Raw genomic sequence first — 6161 nt, 5'->3', positions numbered from 1 at the left:
TGTCATGGCTCAGAACAATACTTAAAGAGCTATTCTGTAATGTGGTTCGGGTACATCTGCAAACAAGACAAGGTACTTTTAATACACAAAATCGGATACTCTACTGCATAGCAAAGTAACAACTGTGCACTTCCAGAGACCCATGATGAATCTGATCACTAGAGATCTTGTTGGTTCCACTGGAGTTTGCATCTCAGGGGTGCTTGCATCCTTCCATCTGAAACCACCTAATCACTCAACAGAATGTCAATAGGAAATCATTACAAAAATCCATACTTCAGATACCTGGGTGTTTCCTTAATCTTGGTTAAAATGAAATTTAGCTTAAACAATTCTTTCTGCTCCCTGTTCTTAACTCAATTTTTATACATCTAGCAAACAATGCCTCAGTTTTCATTCTTCTAACCTGAAGAGGGCAATGTTCCACCCTACAGAGGGCTATTTTTCCTCTCCTATATTGATTGGGAAAGAAACAAGACTGGCATAATTCCCCTGTACTTCTTCCAGTCTGCACCTTTTTTTCACTATGGACAGTCAGAATTGTGCAAAGTGTATCAGACAAGAGTCTCATGGGTGCCTTGCACAACACCATTAATACTTCCCTTTCTAGTAATACAGATAGATCATGAGATCTATTTTGACTTTCTCAGTTATATCATACTGTCAGCTCAACCTACTGGTCTGTCACAAAAGAATATAAAAGATCATTTTGAACCTCTGTCTCCTCCAAACCTTAAATTTGTGGCTGAATGAAGTGTCCTCTTCCTTAAGTGCAAAACACTACATGTATATTTTGTCCCACTGCTATTACTCTAGGCTTCAAATCAGGTTTTGGCACTTTGGTTTTGATCCATTTTGCTTCAGTGAAAATGCTTAGACAATTAATTTCACCAGAAACCACCTTCATCCAGATACTACTGCTGCTTTTAACTCTACCTCCTTCTACAGCTTTAAGTGTAGGAGACACTGAGGAATTTAACAATTAAGAATTTTATGATGAAGAGTTCTGATATCGAGTGAAGTAACGCTGTATTAACACATACTCAGACTTATTTTATAACAACAGTGGAATGCTTTTTTTAAATGAAAGCATCCAAAAGCAACACTTTCAAAATCTCATTGCCCCATTATGATGCAGCCACTTAAAAACCCTACACCTATGTCCTTTTAATACATCACACCCATATATTAAAATTTCATGCATGCCCTGTTTCAGATTTCTGTTATTGTGAAGTACTTGTTGAATTATCCCTTCCAACCTAAAACAGTGGAGTATTTAAATTAGATCTGCATCAATGCAGACATAAAAAGATTTTTATTTGGGGTTTTATTACAGTTGCTGCACAAGCAATTGCTCAGTAAATTCATATGCAGAAAACAGAAATGCAAGACAGCTTTTCAGAGCACAAAATAAGGCAGTTTAGAAAATATTTAGACTATCTCAACACATTCTTTAATCAAAAATTAAAGTGATTCTGATTTAAAATAGAAATATATTTGATTATTATATGATTATTATATCTACCCCATTTCTCTAGAAGGAGAAAGACCCACCATGAAAAATTTCCATAGGGAAATTTTCAGTTAATTCAGAGTCTACTTAATTTCACTGAAGTCTTCCTCTTCATCACAACTTGCAAGTGAAAAATTTAAGACAGAAGTGAAACTGCAAAAATTATAAAATTTAACTGAAATTACCTCTGGCCCAGGACCTCAGTTTTCAATTTTACATGATCACCTAGTACATTTTCCGGAAGTTTCATTTGAAGATCATTCCTAAACTCTGATGCTCCCACTTCCACTAAACTAATCCCTCTCATGCAAGCACTCCCTATCTCTGCCCAAACAAACTTACCAGGAAGCTGTAAAAGCAGGTTGCTAAATTAACAATGTTATAGTTCAGGGTGACTTGCAACAGAAAAAAACCAAAACAAAACCCAACCCCAAAAAGTTTTCTTTACTAGCCTTGTCATATGACGCAGTTCCTGTTTATTTTAAGGGCACAAGGTAAAGCCTTACCTACAAAGAAAATTTACCAAAACACACTTGGAATGTTAGTAGTGATGTAGTGGATAGAAAATGGCTTTTCCAAATTTGTTTGCAGAACAACATTGCTGATGTTTTTAAATGGTGAAAAATACCACATAAAACATTTGTACTTTAATACAGAGATGGCAAAACATGATGGCGTGTTAAATGCTTATCTGACCTGCATGAATGCCCAAAATGCATCTCAGTCACTTCCCTGTTAAGAGACTCTATCGTAAATTTTTCTTTTAATTTAATGCAGTCAAGATTTACACAATTACCTATTCATTATCCTCAACAGTTACCTTCCTTTAGTCCTTTGAAGAGTATTTTCAAGCACCCTGGAAAAGGAATAAAAAGATCACCTTGACACTCAGATTTTCAAGGGAACTGAAAAACTCCATGGAGTAAGTCACACTGCACTTAGTCATGTGTTTCACCTCCCAGACTACTTCCCTGCAATGTGCCGTCAGGATTTATTTAGGATCACAAATGCTTAAAAGCAGGAAATTTAATTTCAATTTAAGAATAACTGGGCACAGTAACAGGGGAAAAAGTTATTTCTAGTGGTCTTGGGACAGCTTGCATTAAGAACTAGATATTTTTAAGGAAATTACCACTTTGAACGTTCACCACCTTCACTTTCAAGTCAGTTTCCAACTTAGTGCTGTTGAACACTGAATGACAATGTTCCATGTTTTATAAGGTGGACACAGGCACAGAAACTGAAAAGGGTATCTTCAAAATGCTATTTTGCACCTGTGATGCATACGGACAAGTTTGAAATTTTCTACTCTATTTCCTTAGAATACCACGTTTGGTTTCATTAAGTTTTGCCTAAGAACTTCTGAATTTTCAGTCATGTACTGTCACCCCAACTGAAGCAAAACCAGAGAACGTTTAAGTAAAGGCTTACAGTGACCAAATAGTTACAAGTTTTCTAATTACACAATGAATTTTAAACATCTTTCCATTCAACTCTTCCTTTGGAAAGAGGGCTACTAGATGACAGAAGCTCAAGGACATAACTGAAACTTCATAGTGGTGGAACAGCTACAGTAAAATGCAGGGGAATATAGTTCATGCTCAGAAATATAATGGTCAGCTTCATATATAAACAAAAATCTTACTTCCAACAACTATTGATGGCTTCATTCCCAGTGTCCAAAGAATGTGCTTAAATAAAGTACAGCTTACTACCAGAACTAAAGATTAAGTGGGAAGTTAGAAACATGTTACATATCCAGATATAATCTGCTGCTATTGTACCAAACCTGTACCAGTTGATATGAAAGCATGCACAGCCTAATAACTGCTGTAGTGGAAGGCAGTCATCTCACTTCAGTTTATTTCTCTTCTTTGATAGCAGTAACTATTCAAGCACATACTTCCAGTCACCCACATTACACAAATCACTCCCTCAATTACTGTTGCACAAGCCAAGTTCTGCACATCTTCAGTTCAATTCGCGCCCCCCCCCCCCAAAAAAAAAAAGAAATTCTGGCAAATGCAAAGACAGGTGAACTTTTCTTCTTGGACAGTTCACACCACTGCAAAACTTAGCCAAAGAATACAGTCTATCAAGGCTTTTTATCATTTTCTGAGACAGGTAAACTGCTGTAATATCTAAAAGTAGAAATGTTTAAAACTACAACTTTTACTTATATTTCATGATCTCTTTTATAACATGTTTTCTTGTAAAAATGAGGCCATGATGGAACTTGGCTTTTTAAGTGCATCTGAAACATGAGAAAGTCTACAGAGGGGAAATAAATAAAGGAATTTTAAGATTGTTTCTTTCTAGACTCCAAACTGCAATTGCTCTTTCTTAAAAGCAGTTCATACATGTCCTCATATGCTAACTCTCTTCAATCCCATTTATGGTGAAACAATAAAAGCCACAGACTCTCTTGATTTTGACCCAAGTCCTTTGTTCTATTCTTTCCACCACTGCTTAGGGGTCTCAGAGAAAGGGGTGGGAAAAGAGAAGAGAGGAAGATGTTAGTACAAACAGTACCTTACTGAGCCAAGAACCTCATTGGTTTTTGACAACGGAACCTCTCAGATTCGCGCGAGTTTTGAGGCCCAGTTACTTGGGTATCAGTAGTCAGAATTGCTTACGAACGCCATCAACAGAAAAGAAGTGGAGAGGACTCTCAAAATAGCCTATTAAAGTCCTCCCATGTACAATCAGAAATGGCAGGTTAGCCACCATGATTCTACTCCATCCCCAGTGAGATCCCACTGCAATAGATAGATAATTCCATGTTTCAACTTTTCCACAAGAAGGTTTTATAAAGTCTGGGTCCTGACCTGGAAAAGAGTAATTGCTTTGCCAACCATCTTCAGCATGGCAGTTGAGAGGTCTGTCTCATCACACTAAATGAGTTCTCAGAGCAGTCAGTCCCATACATAGTAGTTTCTGCTTGTTATACTCCCCATTAAATTCCTCTATACCAGAAGAGTATTGGACCTGAGAGATATATTAAAAGAGAGCAATGCACCCTGGATAAATTGGTTCTTTGGACACAACTAGCTTTAAGATTGTGGAATAATTTAACATGAAGTTACCCTCAAGTTGCCAAGTGAACTTAAAAGGGCAATGATGTCTTCTTCCATAATACTAAGATACCCAACTTTTTCTGGGTGTTACAAGGTCAAAAAACTGTTCATGACATTCATAACTACTGGCAACAGAGAAAACTATCTCATCAGACAGGTCATACAGTGTACACAAGGTAACAAGAATCAAATAGATGAAGTGGTCATTGTCTCATGCAAACTCAGCACTTAAGTTAAATGGCCACATTCTTCCTCATAATTTTGAAAGGTCTAAACAAAACATAGTCTAAGAATGCATTTTCAGAAAATGTAAATTCCTCTTCATAGAAAGGAAATCAACCTGTTTAGCTGTTTTTCAAATAATCAGCTATATTTCTTTCATTTTCCACTACACTGTTCCTGGAGACATGCCCAAACCCCAAATGAACTCTTGATTCTGCTTCAACTTTTCAGATACCCTGTCTGTTAACACGGCTCCCAGCATACCTGCACACATTCCACTTGTCACGTGGTGCAAGAACAAGTCCTATACTCAGGACAGAATCTGGTTGTCTGTCTCTGCTCAAAGAGCACCTGAGATTTTTAAGCAGTCCAGGCTTGCACCTCCCTAAATCAACAGATGCTGATATCTCAGTTACAAGCATCCTACATGTCAGCTACATGCATGTGCAAAGCTGCAAGGTAACATACTGGACTTTAGCTTGCTTTTTGGTCCAGTTGGGAGGGGAAAATAGCTTGAGGAAATGAAGTAAACCACATGCAGGTAGACTGCCAGAACACCTGTCCCTGTACAGGTCCAATGGCACACTAACAAAGGCACAAGCCCAGCAGCCTGTTCATAGCCAGGCAAGCACTCATTGGATTGCTGGTCCACCTACTAGCATTAGTCTGCACACAGAGATCCATTAGAAGCACCAGATCTTCATGATGAAAATTCCTTTGGCATACTCAGTTTGGAAGAGACCTTAACAACAATAATAGCATACTGCTTGGGAAGGTATCTTTTTATTTTCATTAATATAATATCCTTTCCATAAATCAAGCTTACTGATGGCACCAAGTATTTCTCTACAGAAACTTGCCATGGTAGCAAATAGCAATGACACTTGATCCTATAAGAAGGAATTTGTTTTCAATGACTGAAGCAGTTGAACCATGAAAGAAGCTTTCTCAATTTCAAAAACTCTGGCAGAGTTTCTGTTTTTCTAAACACAGTGTCAGGCTTTAAATACCACATCACTTCTCAGCATAAGTTTTAAGACCCAGACAAGCCAACTTTCACACTGAAGGAATCAACACTTGCCTTTTAATACCAGAGAGACTGGTTTGAATGAGTTCCTGCCAGTAGTTCAAAAAAGAAGCCAAGTCTCTATTTAAAAATTCTTTTCTCAAATTAATTACCATCCCCCTGTCCAGAACAATGGACACCAATGGCTATGAAGGAAAAAGATACGATCAAGCATGTATCACGTTGGCTCAACATAGGATTAAATTATGGCTGAAAAAGTAGAGAATTAAATAGTCTAATGGTAATTTTTTTATATAGATTCTAAGTACTTGAAATTCACAAT

At 37.3% G+C, this 6161-nt stretch overlaps 1 protein-coding gene across 2 annotated transcripts in view; it reads right to left on the bottom strand.

Moving 5' to 3' along the window:
- The window catches only part of PALS2 (protein associated with LIN7 2, MAGUK p55 family member), a 55361-nt gene that overhangs the window by 33076 nt on the left and 16124 nt on the right, over positions 1-6161 (bottom strand). The gene's annotated exons all lie outside the window — the stretch shown is intronic.

The sequence above is a fragment of the Buteo buteo genome, chromosome 2 (assembly GCF_964188355.1).
Source record: "Buteo buteo chromosome 2, bButBut1.hap1.1, whole genome shotgun sequence".
In the NCBI taxonomy this organism is placed as follows: Eukaryota; Metazoa; Chordata; class Aves; order Accipitriformes; family Accipitridae; genus Buteo; species Buteo buteo.
The sequence above is the reverse complement of the archived record's forward strand: the minus strand, read 5'-3'. Positions and strand labels throughout refer to the sequence as shown.